Raw genomic sequence first — 19,837 nt, 5'->3', positions numbered from 1 at the left:
GCCGGCCTATCCCCTTTGCCTACTAGCAACAGCAGGTGAAAACAGGGAGAGAACAGCATTTTAGAAATGCTTTTCTCAAAGATGAACCTGATCTTCAAAGTCTGGCCCCTTATTTACTTATTCCCAAACTGTGGCTGGGCCAGCTAGAGTTTTCTGCAAAAGCTGCTCCAGTAAGAAGAGCTGTTCAAAGAGCAGTTGCAGCCTTTCTTTCAATTACAGCCCGAGTAAAGAGGGTATCATGCTAGCACTGAAAATGAGGACATAAACTTACCAATGTATTATCAGGAGAAGTATCACACACAAAGTTTAGGTATTATTCAGAAGTCAGAAGCTCGACTCCTTCCTGGCACGAAACAAATCCAAAACGCAGCAGGCACTAGAACCAGCTCTCCTTTGCTAGTCATACCCGTATGATCACGGACATCTTCTGAATCTGCCATCAACAAAAGAAACCACAGTAAGACCGTTTCCCTAACTCTTCATAACTGAGTCAGTAGGTCAACAATTCCCTCAGCTTAGGAGCCAGACCAATTCCCTTAAACACCCCTTTTTTTTCCTGATGGAAAAGCCAACTGTCTCCTGCTAGTGGCAGCCCATCTGCTTTCAGAACAGAACCAAACTGCTTCAAATAACCATCTTGTTCTGGCGCAGACATCAGTCATTGACAAAACTCCATTTTGTCTCTCATGTCTGAGAAAAACTACGAGAAAATACTTACAATTAAAACAGTCAGCAAACTGCTCCTTATGCACCTTGCACACTGCTTCCAGTTCTTTTAGCCCACGTTCTCGTTTCCGGTTACAGAAATGGAGTGACAAAAAGAAGTGCACTTCACGTAATACCAGATCCGTTCCAAATCTGTCTCGTTCCATGCAAACACAGAATATACTGCATGTGCACGACAAGCGTTCTGCTCAGACAAAGAGAAAGCTCTGAAGCTGCTATCCCTCTTCCCGATACATGACTCAAAACGTCTGGTTGAAAATTGGTTTCGTAACAACCCTTTAGTACCACCTACTCACATCACAGAATGTTTCTTGCAGCAAATGCACAGGAAATCACCAACCAGTGCCAATGGATCTACTATTCCAAGAACTAGCTCTTTCAGTTATTCCTCCACCACTTGGAAACGGAGATGCTTTTACTTTCCCTATCGCACAGGATGTATTTTTTTTTTTAAAGAGCTTTTAGCTATGATCCTGTAAAATACTTGGTTGATAAATCACCATCTGAAAACTTGCCCACTGTAAAAAAAGAATTTCACAATACTCATTCCAGAAAATACAGTAATTCCTTTCTGGAAATAACTCACTGGACAAAAATCAAAAGGGCAGAATTAGTTTTTAGAGCCGGTCTGCATTCTGAATAGCACACAGAGATGTAGACTTAGCCACGTGCCCTTCTGACCACCAACAGCAGACCCCTGAATCACCCAACCACAAGATGACTCGCTATGAATGATTTCCTCTTACTTTACACTCCCACAGCGTGCTCCGTGCCATCGGTATATCCTGAACCTAATCCCTGCTTTGATGGAAATTCCAAAACTCATCTCAGAGGGCTCTGGCCCCAGTCTAACGACGTAGCCATCTGCTAGCTTTTGCTTTGAGTCACCTGTCAGCAATACAAAAGGAAATTAGTCAGCTGCGAGCACATGGAAGCCCACCGGTAGTGAGTAGCTGCTGAAGAGTCTCACATACCCCCTTTCAGAAGGACAAAATTCTGGAGCACTCAAACCACCTCGAAGGAAAGTATTATAATCCATACCACTAAAATCAAAAAAAGGTGAAATCCGTAAAAACGACAAGACCACCGACAGAAAGCGTTTCAGTTCGGTTTTCAATGCCAGCATAATTGGAGCAGCAATGGAAAGGGGGGGGCGGGGGGGGGGCAAAAAAAGAAGACATTTCACAAACACTAGACCTTCACCGTGCGTGACAAGAAAAATAATTAAAACAACTGAGAGAACTAATCTGTGGCTGCTTAGAAAGTTAACTCTTCGAAGGAAACGATTAAATAAGAGAACAAAAGCAAAGTGTTATGTTTACTCAAACAAGCACACTTAACAAATGAGAGTGGTTATTCATGTAAGTAAAGATGGATTACTGTCACCAGCCTTCCCAGCAGGTGTAAGTTCACAACGCTGATCATCTTTCTGATTACTAAGCAGTTAGCTTTCTTAAGAAATACATACTCTAAGAAATACGAAACATTGCTTTGTCAAAACGACAAATACTATCAGAAATGCAATCACAACGTCTGGTACCTCTTTACAAAACTCCTTTTACCTAATTCCTATTCCGGACAAAATTCACAACGATTTCAACGAGGAAGGGCTGATTAACAACTAAGGTATTTAAGAATTCAGCCCAGCAGCATTCATTTTTTGTTTTATCCCGGATACGCAGCTCACAAATTCAGCCATCTGAAACAAGATTCCAACTTCTCGGGGGGAAGAAAAAAAAAAAAAAAAAAAAAAAGGCAGCCGGTATACATAATGCTCAAAATCTTCAAGTATTTCACAAAATGGAATTAATACTAGAGATCTAATTGTCTAACCTGCTTCTGCATGCAGAAAGAGCCAGACCTGATGCCTCTATAGTGGGGGAGGGAGGGACTTCTTGTTCCTGTTTCGTACTTGGGTTTTTTCCTGCGCAGGAGATGATCTAATTATTCAACGTGTCAGTATATTGCTTCACCCCTTCTCATGTGTCTACTTACATTAACATATTTTAACAATTCAGCTCATTAAGAAGGGGGCGAGGAACAAAATGGCAAAGTGTCCTTAAAAAGAAACAGCATAAAAGCATGGGTCTGTCCATGTTTTGTCCGGTCCCTATCCTCACCTCTGTGAGAGCACACAAAAAAAAAAAAAAAGATGCAGAATGTAAACAGGCAACGAAGCTTAACAAAACCAACCCCGACATCGGTTGGACATAAGCGTACCTGCTCAGGACAGACGCCTGATCAGCGAGCTCTGACAAGTAATAATTTGGGGATCTGCCTGATTAGGAAAGAAAAGAAACTGGCAAGTCACAGTCCTTTCATTGTTCCCAAACACGCTGATGTTCAGCTGCGGGGACTATCACTGAAAGAGGGCTGACAGATCTCATGTATAATAATTGGGCACGGGGGATGAAAGAGAGGGATCAAACTGTGTAAGGCTGTTACCAATCGTCTTGAAATGGATCTGAAAAACACTGAAATCTAAATATAACATACAACGGCACCTGCATTTGCATATGTGGGACGCCAGCTGAAGTTTCTGAGCCTTTTTATCAAATGCCTTTCTTACACCAGCAGCAAAGAGCTGTTCAATACTCAGCTCTTGTAGTACATCAGGATTCGGGAGATGTTAAGGTCTGGGTATTCTAAAACTTGCCTTGCGTTGCTACAACAGGTTTCCTCATGACTTGCGCTGAAGAAAGTCCCATTAGCATATATTATAACCGCTAGTTCTTCTTAGGAAATGTTTTTTTCCACCTAGTTTTGTACATAATAATAGTGCCTATATATAAACTTGCTTATGACTATTTCTAAAAAAGAGTCAGTTCTGAAGCAGCTTTTTTTTTGGTGAGTGAACACGCTGGATTCATTCCCAGTTAAAGCTTATATAAGGCCTTCAAGGAAGTACAAACTTATTTTTTAACAAATCAAGCCAGTATAGTAGTAGGTGCAATGGAATTACCCTGTTACACATTAAGTTTTAGTAATAAAATACTTTTTGCCTTGCAGTCATAAAGTCACATTTGCATCCTACTAGTACAAACATTCAAATATTTCCTGTCATAAAATCAAAACTTACTCAGCAAATGAAAAGACAATAGCTAAGAAGCATACGCTTTTTTGATATAAAAAGACTTTTAAGAAAAATCACGCAGTAGTAGGGGTGGTTTGTCCTCAGTCCTTGCTTCTGTCTGAGCGGGACAGCACATACTATTAAGTAGCGAACTTGATTTAACGTTGGCATAAAACATTCAAAAGACAAGCATTTTCAAATGCACGAAGCAGGCCTTCTCAAAGCTGGGTTTTTTTATTCTTTTATTACAGATACGCTGTTTTTGCTGTTCTGTCTGAACAAATCATTCCGCTAGTAGGTACGTCAACGCTGTCAAGTAACAGCTTTCTATGCTGCAGTCCACCGCTGTCCACATAACGTGGATGTTAGCTTATTCCCGCGTTCTCTTTGAGGAGGGAGCCAAGCCAGGTGCGGCTGCAGGGACAGGGCGCTCCAGAAACCCTCCTGAGGATGCAGCATGCTAAGTACGCGCCAAGTTTGGTTCCCGCTGCTTCATACAGTCCTCTGACACCCTTGTAGCAAGAGCTACACTTTCTAGGACTCCCAGGCACTGTCAAGCCACACAAAAACCAAATCCAGTCTCTAGGACTGAAACGCAGCTCTTTAAGCACCCAGGTCTTAAAACGCTACTCTGCGTACCAAAACTCTGAACTGGTAGACTGCAGCATCACACTCATTTTACGTTAGGTGCTTTATACTGGAACAATACAAAACAAAACAAAAAGACGTCCAGCGCTTTGAATACGGTCCTATGGCGGTCTTCGTGTGGCCCAGAGGAGGTTTGGTCTAAACGCTATGCAGTGTCAATGCAGGGAGCTTGCTTTGAAAACAACAACTTTTGTCTCCTGTGGGGTGAGGACTAAGCATTGCTCCCTGGAGTGGATACAGTTAATCAACATGTAGATACAGACACAGCCGGTGAAACGAAAATACCCATTTCAATGACATTTAGGTGTCTACATACAAGTAAATAAATCGGTCTCCACCTGATTTTTATGGGTACCTTCCGCAACACTTCACTGACAAACGCCACGGTTTCTCTCTTGGCCATGTCCCTTGTGCTGGCACTTATATCTCGTGCAAGCATGCAGCAGCTGGCTCAAGAACTAAACCAGGTGCAAATTAAAACTTAAATCTTGTTTGGGATTAAATTGCTAAGGGATGGGCCTTGTAGGTACCTGAAGTCTGTATGCAGGAAAGTTTCGGAGAGAAACATCCCTGGTACGTAAAGGTTTGCTACTATCCATACCCGGAAGCAAAGCTCGTCCAAGCGTTTAGGTGAGTATATTGCAGGTACCACATCCAAAATTCACGAATACGACATACCTCAGCCTAACCTTTCAGAAGGTCCTCCCGCACGTTCCAAGCATGCCTAAAATACCCTGACGCTACGCAGGTTCAACACAAAGCACGACACTAAACTTTTCAGAAGAGATGCTGCTCAAGCCTCGTACATTTTTCTATTGCTCTGTAACTTATTTGGAAAGTGGGAGAGTTTTAGTCCCCACAGCCTAGCAGTGTGCCATGATTACGACGTTAGACAGTCATTCAAGAGTCGAGCGGTGGCTCCCTCACTCCTCTTACTGCTTTCTGCGCATCTGTTCAGAAAGACACACACAGTTCAGAGTGAGAGAACATGCCAGAGGATCTTATCCTGTAGAGAAAAGGACTTCTCTGGGCAGTGCAAAGCCCAGCTTTTGATTTCTTAACGCTACTTCTGCATTTTATCCAAACTTTATAAGCAAACCTGAAGTTATAACAGATAAACTTGCTTTTCTTTGGCATTTAATACTGGCATACTTAATTCTCTGCCCATTTAGCTTGCTGGCCATTCTTGTATGTTTAACTCAGGTTTTTTTTTACATTTGTTCTCACATGCTTGCATTCAAGCGGCATGCACAAAGAAAGTCTTGAGCTGCAGGAACTGATAGGAAAGGCTAAATTCTAATACTGATACGAAAAGTACGACTCCAGGGGCATGTGAGGAAGTACAGAATTGCTCTCCTGACTTACTCTTGTAGCTACAACAGACAGATCACATAATTCAACCCAAACAGCACGAAAGTTTCCTGGTAATAAGAGAAAAGGACACGATGACCTCTAGGTAAAAATCCTAGGAACAGCGAGCACATATAAACTTCAACCTGAGCAACGCTAATCCCGTGCCAGAATTTGAACTGAAGATAACAGCAAAGACAAACACTCAAGGCAGATTTAATTCAGACCATAATTCACTGCATATACACGCCAAATTGTGGTATAAAACCCATGCCTTTTAACACTCCTTACTGTAAGGCCTATTTTTATCTTGGTGATGAATGCAGGTTTTTAGAAAGATTTTGGACGCCTTTCACAATTTCGTTTAGCCATTCCAAGCAGCCTTCTTTAGCAGAAAGAAAGATGAAAGGGAGTAGTGCAGTTTAGTAGTTGGTGCGGAATATATCCTAGTATTAATCTAGAAACACAGGGCATATCACGACAGGGCTCTATTCTTGACTCTGTTGATGAATTACCGCATGACTATGGACAACTTAACTGTTATCTCCCTCTCCCCTTCCCCCCAAAACAAAGGCCTTGTAACTTTAGATTTACCGTGTTTTCAAGGTCCATTCAGTTCCTCAAAGGGGAGCCAATATCAACACAAAATCAGTAAACCGTGTTTTCTTGGTATCAAGGCATAGGCCTTTTAAACTGGCACATACTTCGTGTCATACGCCAAAAAAATTCCCGTTCATTCTTCTGATTAAGAAATCCTTAAAAAGCTCAGTCCTACAGCCCCCAGAGAAGTGGGAGGGGAACGGGAACCAGAAGCATCCATTCCTGTCCAAAACAAGGGAGCACTTCAGAAAGAGTGACTGTTGTGGGGGAAGAGGGTTTGTTTGTTTGGTTGTTTGTTTTTTGGGGGGGGGGGGTTCCTTTATTGTGAGTGCTCTTTGCTTACACCACTAGATGGCAGGTTTGAAACTGCTGGCAGCTCAGTGACGTTCCAGTGCTGAGAAGACTTTGCACTGCTTCACACCGCATTTACCCTGCTCACGTCCTCACCTGGGATGGAAAAGTACAGGTAGGTAAAACAATGCAGCAGCCGAAGGACTGAAATACGTGGACAACTGCATTTAAAAACGCGCACACCCACGAAGGCAACCTGAGCACTGGCCTACAGAAAGGGTCCTGAGCGCTAACTTTTCTAACTCTGATTTTGGTGTGGCCTTGGTAAATCCCTCGATGTCCTGGGAGAGTCTCTGTGTGTATTTAGGGAGGAAGCGGAGAGAAGAGGTGGGAAACGGGAAAGGAGCCGGAGACTTCAACTCTGCGGAGATTTCAGCAATTGGAGGCAGAGCGCCTCTTTCCACCACAACCTCAGCCATGCTCTGCTCCTCTCTCCACCCCGCTGTGCCCTTCTTGCTCCATAAGCCCGAAGGCAGCCTGCAAAGCTGAAATTACAGAGGTAACCAACGTATATGACAAGCTGAATATAAAAAGCGTGTACCTCTACATGATACCTGCATACTTTAGGTCTTTCAAAACACTGAAGAGCCTTCAGCTGCTTGAGAATCACAGGCAGGTGATACTAATAAAATTTCAAATATTTTCACTCCATTTTCCCGAGCATAATGGGAGTTATTCATTGCTTTACTGACAGAGATATCCCTTAGAGCTCATGCAGAGACGCAAAAAGTTTACCTCCTCTCCAGCACATCACTAGTATAAACTGCACTGCTTTGATGGGAGGGAGGGTGTCTTTCAGGGCGCAGCCTTACAAAGGGGAAAGATTTAGCCAACCCGCGCAACACAATGTTTTTCCATTCCAGAATCAGCTATTCCAAAAGGGTCAAGCACTTCACCCTCCCACGGCAGCCAAGCCGAGCACTTCACAGCAGCAGATAAGCAAAAAAGCAGCAGTCCTTGACCCACTGAATCATCTTCACGGGCAAGTCATCTCTCGCACCGGACACGTTTCAGAGTGTGCCTCGCTGTGCCCTGATGTACTGGCCCTGGCAGGGATGACAGCGTTTGGCAGCGTCGTTTCCTTTAGGCCTCTTGCTTGTTCTCGCTGCCAGTTCCTTAATTTAACTCAGCCCATTTAAAAAGTGCATTAGCACAAGCATGTATCTGCCCCAACTGACATTCCCTCAAAAAAGAACAAGTCAGTTCAGCACCAATATAACGATCATGGGCACTCAGAGACAGTACTTGTCATGGCATTGCACTCCACATTCCCTGTACGTATAATTTTAAGAGAAGAGGATTAAAAAATTTAGTGTTACCACTTCAACACCTGACTCAGTCCTTGGAACTAACGTTAGCGTCAACGAGAAAACAACTGTCGATTCAAACTGGAGCAGGAAAGAAATTTTACTGAGGAATGCCAAGGGCAATGACAAGGAATATTTCTTGTTGGGATGGAAGAAGCAGTATTGTCTTCCCCCTTTCAAGACCAAAAAGCTCAACCTCAGCACTGCAGCCAGCTATTTCATTTTCCCTCCCGTACTCAGGATCTGACTCCAGAAGGATGCCAAGAACTGAACGGCCCACAGATGACTTAACTGCTCTCATGCACAAAGATTAACTTCAGTCAGGGACCAAAACCTATTCATGAAGCAGCATAGGAAAGCTTGAAGTAAAGCCGTCCATCCCAGACTTTCTCTTTGGGAAGGAATTTGGTTCTTTCTAGATCTGTCAGTCTAGTACTATTTTTATATTTACATATTCATGTCTACCTAGTAACAACCTGCTGGGCAAATATTCCCCCAAAAGCAGAAGAGTAGACTTCTGTGTTCATATCTACAGACTGTGACAATATAGCTACATATAATTTCAGTATCTTCAGAAATCACCCAGTAAGCCCTCTATCTTAAATACGCAAACAACCCAAGAGAAGCTGATTTCGAACACAGTGATGCAATAGCCTCAATTTAATCTTTTTGGTCCCCTCCAGTTTGGGCTTTATGTGCAGCTCCTGTTATTATGAGAACACGTCAATGCCGTGAAGCCAGCAGTTTGGGGGGGGAATACGGCAATTATGACAATTTTCGCATTTTGAGAGCTAGCCTTTTGGACTTACTGAAAATAACAGCTGCAGGTTTTCCACCGGACAACACCGAACCTCTTCCAAATACACATCCACAGTATATTCTGACTGCTTTGAAATGAGAACTGCAAGACACTGACAGGCAGATTGATTTCTGAGCCTAATTAAAATCCCCACTGCAAAATCTGGCACGAAAAAAAAAACATATTTATACGTTAAAATTAAAACTCTTGGAAGTCCGTTCGAGACCTTTTTTTTTGTAAGCCGCTGAGATCTCCTAACATTCTGTGTCTCAACTGGAAGAGACTTAACAAATGGGATTCTTCTCCCCTATGACAGCACTTACTTACAGTGTAGACGTTTGCATCCGAGTTAGCCACAAGGATGCCCTTTATAGTCAGTGAAAAGAAAACTGGCACTTCCATTACATGATTCACCTGGCTTATTTTAGACAGTTATCTTGGGATGTTTTCCTTTGTAAAAGAGAAGCTAGGAACTTAACCGTCCTGCCAGACGAATAACGAGGGAATCAATCTTCCAACGCTGTTTTAAGCTACTTAAAATGGGATTTTTTTTATAATCAGTTATTGTGTAGATTTTTCTCTATCTTCTCATTTAAATAGAAAAATTCGGGTAGGAGTGTTTACTCTTTTAGTTTCCACTCAAGAATTCTCCCGCTCACCTTCCCATATGAAACACTGCAGCATTGGCTTAGTATATGAGAAGTGAATAAAAAATTCTGGTAACGTGCAAAGTGAAAGTGATTAAGCTATTTTTACTCTTAAATAATTTGAAAGTAAACACAGTCACATAAAGAGCAGCAAGTAGATTTGATTATGCAATATCCTTCTGCTTTAATAAAAGGATGTTCGTGAGGAAGGAAGAACAGTCTCATGGTTAAGGGTAATATGTTCAAAGTGCACTACCAGATCTGGACTGCATTTCCTACTTATGCTAATCAGTAAGTCTCCAACCTCAATGACAAACTGATCATGTTTTTTACCTCACGCTTAAATTTCTGGAGAGGACATGACATTGTCAAGGAAGGAGACCGTCCAGGGAGGAAGATTAAAGGTGCATTCCGGAAGAGATTCCTCTGGAGCACAGCATCAGGGATTAAGCTCTCCCTGTATGGGAAGGCGAACTGCAAACTGGATGGATCCCAAGGAAAATTAGGAGGACGTGGCTATTAACGTATAGAATTTAAACTCATGGTATTGCTCTGGCCTCTGCAGCGCTGCTTCATTTAAAGTATCTCATCTGGAAACTCCCTGGCCAGCCAGCCTCACCTCAGCAACTATAAAAAAAAAAAAAAAGTTAGCAAAAAGAGTTTCCTTAACCTCATCGCCCAAATTGATCTTCTCAGCAGATAACCATGTTTATATAAACAGATTTCTGAAGAAACTGGAGAGACCACAGGGAACCACTTCTGCAGAAGAAACCTGAAGTCTTCATTTGAAGCACTGAGAGCTTGTCCCGAGGACAGTGGCTGGGCCACAATACGAACCTGGCTATGCCCAGCCGACATCCGAGAGAACCGTCCACTGACGGGGAGAGCACAACAAGCAAATTACAAGCGTTCGTCCGTTAACGTTTATAACGCACTTCGAGATCCCCAGCTTTAAGAAGCTATATACAATAACACAGCGTTGTTCCCCTAGTTACTACTAACCTCAGATGTATCACAAGCAACTTCTGACACAGAAGGTGATTTTAATTTCAGAGCTCTTCTGGCCTATGCTGCTGATGCAGAGTCAGGCTTCAACAATTTAAAAATAACTCACATGGCTCCTTCAGTTGCCTTAATTATTTATCTCCCATCTATATAAACAGACCAACTCCATTTCTACCATTACTTGTAGCTAAATTACTGCATTATATTAGATTAGCAGCTTCTTATACAAAACTGGCTGTGGAATATGACTGGCTGCCAGGAAAAGTCAACCTCCGTGGTCAAAGAGCATCTAACAATTAATGCACTTCATTTAGCTGCCACCAATGATGTCACCAAGAGCAAAGTACAACAACAGAACTGACAGCCAGGCGGGAGGGAGCCTTTCTGAAGTATTGTTCAAGCAACAATCCCACAAACGCTTCATTGTTTATCTGCCCGTGGAAATGAATGCCACACAAACAGCTACCTACGTGTTTCTCTACACATATTGGGGATGCTCGGGCAAATTCATCACTGCAAGAGAAGAAAACGCACAACAGACTGCAAGTTCAATCACGTAAATTTGGGGAAAGAGAATTCCATTAAAGCAGCAGAATTAAAGCCGAGTGCTTCAGATGAAAGATTTCATTCGTAAAGCCAGAGCCTGAACATAAGCTCAAGCTGGTTCGAAGATATTCAGGTTATTGAGACAATTATTTTAAAATGGCAGGGAAAGACAGTCTGACGATCCGCACATAAGAACAGGAGCCAGAAACTCTGAATCATTAATAATAATACTTAGCAGTTATATCATCTGTAGATCTCAAAGCTACTCCACAAAATGGATATGAATCACCGGCACCTAACTGTGGCTTCACTGCAGTTGGTTGGCATCACTCTGCCACACTGAGGAGGCCGTTAGATCACGATGGTACTTTCCAAACAGAAATCAGTAATTGCAGCTTGGGTCCTTTTTAATCTACCTATCTATCTACAATTCTAACTTGAAATTTCCCGCCTCTGACAGCTACTGCAGTATCTAATCACGTTCTGCACAAATACAGGAATAAGTAAAGTTTTCATTCAATTTTGTGACATCTCTAGCAAATCTTTCCCAGTCAAAACTCTGCTTAACGCATGTCTGTCTTTGATCTCTAACAGACGCATGGACTTTTTGTGGAGTCATTAACACCTGCTCTATCTCAGAGCAACCCTTTCATCATATTCTTTTATTTAGGAGTGCTCAGTCAACCCCATCTTTCCCCGTCCTCTGTTCCCGTGTTGTACTGCTGACTGTTTGCTCAGTCACAGTTACAGGCTGAAGCCATGAGATTCACTGTGCAGAACTGCGACTAACGTACAAAGAAAATGATGTGCTTAAATAACAAAATGCACGTCAAAGATAATAGTAGGATCCACATCTCCGGAGTGCTGGTTTTCTACCTGATCCACTCAATTACGCTATATCCAGTTTGAACATTTGTTTTGACATCTCAGATGATTCCAATAAGCTGTTTACAGGAACAGATACTTCCTATAAACTGTCTGCACAACAACTCCCCTCCTCATGATGGCAAAAGCTGTTTCACAATAAAAGCGAAAGGCTGAAGGAATATTTTCTTCTTGACTGCAGAACACCTTGTTAACAATATCGTTATCGTTCAACATTTCTGCACCTGCACGCTTAGAAATTTCAACAGCTCCAACTACAGGACAGGTAGCCTGCTTCCACCCTGTTCTAACAAAAATTCCCTTTAGCCAGGCTGAGCCTCGCTGTATCCATGTGTCAAACAGCAGAAAGGTATCAGCTGTTGCGACCAGCTACCCACAAAGAATCAGAAGTGCTGCACGCTGAAAACTCAAGCAAATGCATATCCCAGCCTTCCGGGGATGAAATTCCACAACACCATACGTTTCCCTGAACTAGAGTCTGCCAGAGAGATACAATGAGGGGGGAGAAAAAAGGCAAGGGAAAAAAAAAAACCCACCAAAAACATACCAATATACTTCTGCTGGCTACAAAGGTCTCGGACGCTAAAGAAGGTTGCTAAGTCTCTTCTACATTGTTCACCCTTCAATCACTTTTGCTATGTGTTAGCGGGCCAACTGAAACCCATACTGATACCTGAGCATATCGTTTAATAAAGGCCTGATTCAGAGCCCATTTTTACTAGCTACCACCGCAATTTGTTAAAGATTAAAAGCTTACTCTCCCTCATCAGCTGCACCTCCTCACCTCTCTTTAACCCACAGCTAGGTCATAATCCAGAGTTTTAAGATATCCCTTTTCCACTGCAGAAGAATGAAATGGCAGAACGAGAATGGCAAATCCTCCACAGGTTGAACCTGGGAGGGACAAAGATTTTTATTAAAACTGAAAAATGGCTGAGATAATACAGGAAAATACTGACTAAATCCTTGAGGATAATGAGATTCCATCTTTTAAGTCTCGAGTTGGGATCCGGGTCCTCATTTTATATGAAACTTTATTTCTCCTCCCCTTCAACTTTTCTATAACATAGAAGTTGCCTTGCAAGTCTCTTTGACATATTTCTCCCAACAATGCAAACACCACGTAATGAATTTACAGCAACTTCAAAGGAAGAGGCTGTTCAGGGCAAAGTTGAAGAACATTTATTGTCACCCAAACAAATTTTTATAAACCTGCTCAAGCGCAATCATTTTTAAAATCGTCTTTACCGGGCATGTGTTCAAAGAGAAGTAAAGCTGCCTCCCCTCCACATTAAACTTGAGAGAAAACCATTTCCTGGTCAACCTGAGCTTCAGTGCCAAGATACGACGCTACTTGGCCAAGCAGTAGTGCCAAGCAGTGCCGAGAACTACAACTCACTGCAAAGACCGATTTTAACACGCAGGACTTCCTGCTTTCCAACTGGCTTATCTGTATTCCTCTTCTTCCAAATTTCATGGATATTTCTGAGATCTGTCATGTAAGTCTTTCCTTCAGTCAAGTGTACCAACGTCCCTGCACAGACCTCAGCAGAGATTGCTCTCTTCTGCCCTCCCTAGCTCCATTAGGTACACGAAAAAATTCATTCGCCCATTTATTTTTCAAGTCTATTAACTGTATCACAATCATCTCCCCTTTCAAATATTATTTAAGTTCAGTAATAATGTTCCTCCATATTTTACTGAGAGTATTCAAGACTTTCTGAAGTTAGTCTGCTTACATTTAGATACGGAGTCAGGAAATTCAATTTTAAAAATCATACTCAAGCATACGAAACATGGGTAATTATTTTCTTTTTCAGTTCATACAGGAATTCCAAAAATAAATGTTGCTAAAAAGAAAGGTCTCAACGGACATTTTAACTTTACGTGGACTCCTGATATGCCTAAAATGCTGGGCTAGATAAGGACTAACAAGTAGTAGTCCAATGCCTCTGTCAATTCCAGACTGCTATAATTTCAGTTGAACGTATTCATACGAAAACTGATTTAAAAAAAAAAAAAAAAAAAAAAAAGTAATTTTTCCAGGGCTCCTGATATTTCTTTTCAGGTAAGGCCTGTTAGGCCATATCGACGGCATACATCTCTAATACACACAATCGGTGTACTTGAAGTTCTGAATCTCTTATTTCTGCTGAGGTCACTTTAACAGGATCTAAGCTCAAGTTTCTTGCTGAAAGGGACGGACTCGCATGTTCTCCTGCCATTCATGCTCACCTACTCTTGTGCCAACTCTAGCGTTCGGTTAGTTTTCAGTCAGGTCAGTTCCTGCTCCATCTGACTACAAGGCTGCACAAATCCTACAGCCAGCACAAGGTACAAGCTCGAGTTAAGGATAAAGATGGGGCTATCCCTTTCAGTGGCAGCGTGGACTTACGCTTGATCAAAGTGACTGTGAAGATGCAGCTTGGGCAAGCAAAAAAGGGAACGGCCTATAAAGTGAATGGAGAAACACAGATGAGAACTGATTTGCTACAGTCTGTCCAGAAGAGGGCAGCGAAACAAAGCCAGCCCATCATACAACTGTTAACCCACCGTAAAACGTGCAACCTCGGCTAACTGTTGAAGGACGACTATGCATCACCATCATTTCAGAAGGAAAAACCCGACAATGAAAAACATGTAGAAATGCAAGTTTTTCAAACACAGTTCATTAATGGAACTCACAAACGTTGAAAACAAATAGACAAAACACATGCCACGCTTAAAACGGTCATTCAAATCGCAGCAGACGCATACCATCAGTCTCCTTTAACTTCAGTGAACTGATCCTGGAGCTCTAACAATAGCCTCAGAAGGTGGTCGCAATACTTGCCTCCAATAACTTACCATCTAATTTAAGACATAATTTGATAAGCGATAAAAATCAATACTGGGCCGATCAGTCAAAGAAAGTTCATTATTTGTGTGTCTGTTCTTCCCTGTACCCTTTTTTGCCTCTATCACTGAGAACGCACACCTGCTTTTGAAAAGTATTATTTTTTTTTTATTACGACGGTGTTTGCACAATATTCCCAACTATTAACTCACTGGTGGGCTTTTTTCTAAAGAATCACAACTCTTTGGAAAATTTATTCACAGCAATGTGACCATAAAGCCTGAATAACTTGGTCCGATCTTATAGCTGAGCCTGTGCTGAGCAGGAGGTTGGACGCAACCTGCGCTCCGTGAGGTTCCCTTCCAACCTGATTTATCCTGTGATTCCACAGTGCAAGTATCACGTGTGCAATAAAATATAGGCAGGGTTGTTCCTATTTTTTTGTATCTGTCTTGTGAAAAAAAAACCACATCTCTCCTGTCAAAAGGTATAGGAATAGGCGGCAGCAAAAAAGGTGCTAGCAACTTTCGTTCATAGTGTTAACGCTTCAAATTTGTCTGTACTTCCCTGAAATTTTCACTTTGGGATCTGGAAATTCCCTATGCCCCACTCGTTCCATTTTGTAATACCATTTAGGCTAACATGTGTGTGAGTAAATTCACTCCGCCACAGTCAGCGATATCTTATTTTCCTGTGATTTCCTCTTTGAAAAGAATAAGGATATAGATCAGACAGATGAGAGCTACTAAGGGACGGTCACCCGAGAAGACAGTGCCTTCTTTATTTACTATCCACAGCTATGCGTTTGAGTATGAGGGAAAATTTGACTATGTACTTCCTCCCAGATACATTGCTCTTAGTAAGTCATTACATTCCCCAGAGTAATAGTTCAGATTCTGGGTTAGCCCAAATTCTGTTTTCACCCAACTTCAATTTAGCCTGTAACTCAGCCTACTCCAACCCACACAGCTAAATGTACACTGCTGTAATCTCCAACAAGTTTGTCACTCAATGAACCTGCTTCATGTTTTCTAAAGCTGACAATCCTTTGAAAACTAGTCATCTTTCACACCCTTACTATACGTAAAGCAGACAGATCTCTAACCTGCATTAAATTTTGCCAATGGAGTCCAGTCATTTCATTCCCAGTAATGCTAGCAGACTCTCTAGCTCATCCAGAACTCCCCACTAGTCCTTTGACATACGTCAGCTCTTCTCCATCACTGGCAAAGGTTAAAGTTACGGAAGATATCGCCCAGATTTCAACATGCAAGTATTCAAGAATGAAGATTCAGGTCTCAGAACCGGTGCACAAATGAAAGAGAAGATCAGCTAGCAGGACATCAAAGACCATAATGCTGGCGACAAACAGACCGCACACTGCAAGTATGGACAGAACTTCACTCCGGAAGAACTGAGCAAAATTCACTTCACGTAATTTCTTTCTGCTTTAAAGTTAGGGTCATTCAAAATATTCAGAAGCCATGGCAGAGGAGGATTTGACAAGTATTCTGCATCAGAAACTTGCTGTGGGGTTCAGGTAGGCTCTTCAGATTTACTATCAGGCAGCACATTCAAATTCCACTAAATCACAAAAAAACTCAGAAATCCACAGGTAGTCAAATATGAACTTCTTGTAATACATACTCACTGAATCGTCTTTGAACTTTAATACAGGATTAGCATACACGATTTATATGAGGAAACTTTAATGATTTTATTTTGATGTGCCATTTAACACTTGCAGAGGATCCAATTATAAAACTTTTACTTAGTTTTCCATGAGTCACCCTCTGAATAACATGTTTTGGTTTACCCAACAGCAAGAACTCTTGGTACGAGACGGTTTTACTAAATGTGGTCATACGAGCCCATGATCACGTTAGTGCTGGATGCAAACCCTGTACATAAAAAGGAAATTTTATTCAATGAACACCAGCTTATTTTTCACTCTCACCTAGCTTTGAAGAAATAACGCGGTGACTTGTATCTTGGTTACACTAAAGGCTCGTCTATCAAAACAATCTTGCAAAGTTTGGATCACGAATGACACAAAGCACACATCTTAATGCTATTTCTAAAGAAAAAGCCAAACTTTTGGACCATGAACTAGGAGTAAGGAACTCTTCTATAACATAATACAGTCAACTCTCAAATATGTCTGATAACAGGAAGCTGGGGTAATCTAGTTAATGAAAAACTATCAATAACAATACTATTCTTTGCAAAGCCAGCTCCTGGAATCTTTGGGTGGTTTTATTAGCTTGGCCTCAACACTGCATAAACACATAGCTCCAGGCCGGGTCCCAAAGCAATACAGTCACATTCCTCCAACACAGCACTTCAGCCTTGCGTGTTTGTGCAGAGACAGCTCAGGTTATCTGCGCACAGTGCTGTATAAACCCTCCAACGTCAGGGTTATTTAGTCCAGAGTCGATGTAAGCGTTCTTGTATGCGGCCACGGTGAAGTCACCACCCAAGCAGTCTGTATTATGCTGACTACATACTAGATTCCCTTAGCTCAACCAGCAGAAAACCTCTGCTGGGGTCATGGGGTTGGGGTTTTTTGGTGATACCACGTCCAGATCCTCAAGAGCACAGTGGTGTCTAAGGCTAGGATCATCGCTGGAGGAAATAATTCTTACAGCAACACATTTATTGCTTAACGGAGTAGGGCGAAAAAAAGGGCAGATACTGACCAGAGCTACAACGGGTAGAGAATAAAGAAGCCACTTTCATCTTCAGCAGAGCAATACAGTTCAGGGACTACAGGTCCTAGTACACAATGCTAGGCAAGTACAAAGTACATAGTTTACGCATATGCCAGACAAACAGCAACAGCCCTGAAACAATCAACCCAGTCAATGCCCATTATCCTGCAGACACAATACAAGTAAAATTTCCACCAATTTCAGTTTTTCCCAGAGGTAGCTCTGTCCCCAACACGAACTCCTTGCATAAAGCAATAGTGCTCAACGTGAACAAAGGGTGGCAATACCCAGCCCGTTAATGAAGGTGGAATACACAACAATATCCCGATACTATGAAGTACCACCTACATGGGTGGAAAGTCAGTAAACAAAATAAAAATAAAATGCAGATGGCAGGCAGCTAAAGCAAACTGTATGGTTCACTGCATAACTAGCAGGCCAAGAGAGGAGGGAAATTCCTTCTCAGGGTTTACGTGAACAATGAGTTTCCCTGAAAACTCCAGGAGGCCGTTCCCAGCTCCTCAGCTGGCACTGTTAATAGGAAAAGCAAACGCTGGAAAGGTTGTTTCAGTTCATTACTGACCTCAGTAAAAAATCTTAGTACCAGTGAACTCCACTGTAGATCAATGTGACCTCTTGCTTCAGAGCGATATTGTTGTCACAGTGTGTACAGCACGCAATGCTGCTTTTTAAAAGAAAATACAGCTGTCAATATGTCACCAAATCGATGTTCCAGCAGTCATACAGGTCTGATCAAACCAAGTTCGCTGTGCCGCAGCTCAATCCTGCACTTACGGTACTAGCCAAGCTCTTCTCAATCTTAATACAAAGAGTAGAGAAGACGCAACGTTTAACTATGTTAACAGATATAAAGGGTAAACTCTAGAAAGCAACAACCCACGTACTATACGTAAAAATCCACAAGCGTTGTAGCCACTCCTATAAATCAAGGGTTGTGAATAAAATAAACATTTTGGAATGTGTCTGTCACCCAATTTGTTAGCGTGCCTTTGGCAACTGGACACGCAATTACAGAGGAACCATGTGCCTCTGAAGTACTTCATAAAAAGATGCCAAAAAGTTCAAGAAACAATTAAAATCTTCTAAAAGCAGTGATACAGACCACCACAGCATCTAACAGTAGTTCTCAAAGAACTGCGGTTCTTATGCTGCATTGTTTCTATTATATTAAAATGCCAGTAATGGTTAAAATGTGAACAACAGGAAAGTCTCATCGATTCAAACCAAACCGCAAACCACTCTGTAAGATCATGGAATTCTACAAGTTAACAAACAAATGAACAAACATGTACACCAATAAACATGCAAAATAAGAAACATGCCAGTTTCTATTTATTTTCATTCTCTGCGTGTTCTGCAGCGTAGAAAGAAGAATTAGAGGAGTTTCATTTAAGCTGGAGGTAAATTTTGGAAGTTTTCATTAAAGAATTCAAAATAATTTTCTGTTTCAAAATGGCTTCAATTCAAAGGAGAGATCTGAACGGAAAAAATTACAAAATCTTTCCAGAACCTGAGAACAGGGAAAACTGGAACGAACATGAAGTCATCTATGGATAATGTTCTCCAAATATAAATTCCTATGCTCCAGCTTTCGACAATACTTTGATGTGTGCTGTGGTTAGAGGGAGAGGAGGTGAAAGAAAGGACAAAAAAGAGGTAGGTTCTTTATTTGCCTGTATGTGCAATTTGTTATTGCAAAATTTTAGTTCACACGTGTAAGCTGCTCTCAGTTGATGTAGAGAAACACTGGCCCAAATTTTTACAGAAGTTTCCATCTAATGTTTTTATAGGGTTTACAATCACGAGCGAATTTTTGATCCTGTGAGCAATTCCAAACGCTAACCTCTTTTTCCTGACAATAGAACCGAAGCACGTGAAGCTTCACGTATCAGACGTGACCTAGCAAGTCACTGCAAGTCACTGAGAGACACGAGGGTAGAGGTCTGGCTGGCTGGCTGGCCTTCTTACGTCCACTTTTTTGCCATAAGAACAGGCTAATTTTTCCTCCCTTTTTTTAAATTACTGGGATGTTGTCAGTAAAAAATACATATTTGAAAAATAGTTCACTGAGGTCTTGCTCACAAAAACAACTAAAATGGAGTAGAAAGGGACAATACGACCTCGTTTACCTTCAGTACCTTGGATCTCTACTTGGCCAGCCCCTGTCAGCACGTAGCAAAGGTATGTTAGCACGTTTACATCTTTTGGCCAAATAGGCTGAAACAGAACCTAGCCTTTAAAAATCCGAGCTATTTGTTAAGTCCAGAGAAATATTCATTACCAGAATATATATGCATATATGCAGTTAATCATTAAACAGAACCGTGACGAT

At 41.7% G+C, this 19,837-nt stretch overlaps 1 long non-coding RNA gene across 2 annotated transcripts in view; it reads right to left on the bottom strand.

Moving 5' to 3' along the window:
- Nucleotides 1–19,837, bottom strand: part of LOC138068232 (uncharacterized) — a 111,961-nt gene that overhangs the window by 11,127 nt on the left and 80,997 nt on the right. Inside the window, exon 4 of one of the 2 annotated variants that reach the window (XR_011142966.1) lies at nucleotides 272–433. The exons of the other annotated variant lie outside the window; for it this stretch is intronic. This is a non-coding gene — a long non-coding RNA (uncharacterized lncRNA). The remainder of the gene's footprint in view (nucleotides 1–271; nucleotides 434–19,837) is intronic. 2 annotated transcript variants of the gene reach the window in all.

This window comes from Struthio camelus, chromosome 1, assembly GCF_040807025.1.
Source record: "Struthio camelus isolate bStrCam1 chromosome 1, bStrCam1.hap1, whole genome shotgun sequence".
NCBI lineage: Eukaryota > Metazoa > Chordata > Aves > Struthioniformes > Struthionidae > Struthio > Struthio camelus.
Note: the sequence above shows the minus strand (reverse complement) of the source record. Positions and strands in the feature narration are given on the sequence as shown.